A 1,477-nucleotide genomic window follows, 5' to 3' on the forward strand; every position below is an offset into this window, starting at 1 on the left:
TAATAGCCGATGTGATGAATGTGAAAGTGTATATATATGTGATAAGGCTTAATGGCCGATGTGATGAATGTGAAAGTGTATATGCGTGATAAGGCTTAATGGCCGATGTGATGAATGTGAAAGTGTATATGCGTGATAAGGCTTAATGGCCGATGTGATGAATGTGAAAGTGTATATATGTGACAGGGCCGAGTGGCCAATGTGATGGATGTGAAAGTGCATAAATGTGATAAGTCCCGAAGGGCATTTGTGTCAGTACTATATCCGGGTTAAAACCCCGCAGGCTTTATGCGAGAATATTATCACTGATTAATGTCCCTAAGCTTCGTGCTCGTACTATATCCGAGTTTTAAGGACCCGATGACTACGTGTGGGGATTTTGTCCGGGTAAGACCCGATAACTTCGTGTGGAGATTATGTCCGGGTAAGATTTCGTAATAAGAATTGCTTATAAATATATTCAATGCGAAAGGTTAAACAAGTATGTACTCCAAGTTTATATGTGAGCTTGATTTGCACTAAATCATAAGGTAGTTATGTGATGCATACGAGAGCAATCTATGAGACTATTCTTATGATTATGTGACATCGGATCAGTGTGAGGGGTGATGTGAAATCATACAATATATCTATGTCACATGAGCTCACTTTTATGTGAAAGTTTATCTGCCTATTGTATATGATGAGATGTGCGTATTCGGAAAAGGGATGGTATGCCCGAAGGAAGAGTGAAATAAAAATACGAACAACTATGTTATAATTTGATTGTTATCTATTGCCACTGCTTAAAACTTACTAAGCATTGTAATGCTTACTCCGTTTACTCTGTTTCCTCTGTTTTATAGATCTCATTGCGAAGCTACAGGCTTGGGGATCGTCAGCAACTAGTCACACTATCACTATCCACTGTTGGTACTGCTATGTTTTGGATTATCTTATGGCATGTATAAAATAGACTAGTGGCGGAGGAATATTTTGGTTAATGTATATAGCCATGCGAAAATGGCTTATATATGTTTGAGCATAATGTTATAATCATTTGGTATGGAATGGTTAATCACCATCATAATTTGTGCTATTTATGCTGAAAGGGCTAGTTGAATCATGGAAACTATGAAGTAGGTAAAATCTACCTTAAAGGCAGATGCTGGCAGCAGCAGTGAAGTAGATTTGGAAAATCACTAAAAATAGTAGGATTGGAATTAAATAATTAATAAATTATGTAAACGAACCTTAATGAATCTATTTTCAGAGGAAAGTAACGAAACAATCATATGGACAGTATGTTAAGAGTTATTGAGGTTCTCGTGAGACAGGGCCAGAACGGTTTCTGGATTCCCTGTTCCGACTTTGGAGATTTATTATAAATTAACCAGAGATAATTAGGAGTCATGCCATATATGTACAGATTCCTCTCTGAGTCTAGTTTCTATAGAGACAAACGACATCAGTATTGAAGCTCTGTGCAGGGAGATAT

Source organism: Gossypium hirsutum, chromosome A13 (assembly GCF_007990345.1).
Source record: "Gossypium hirsutum isolate 1008001.06 chromosome A13, Gossypium_hirsutum_v2.1, whole genome shotgun sequence".
NCBI lineage: Eukaryota > Viridiplantae > Streptophyta > Magnoliopsida > Malvales > Malvaceae > Gossypium > Gossypium hirsutum.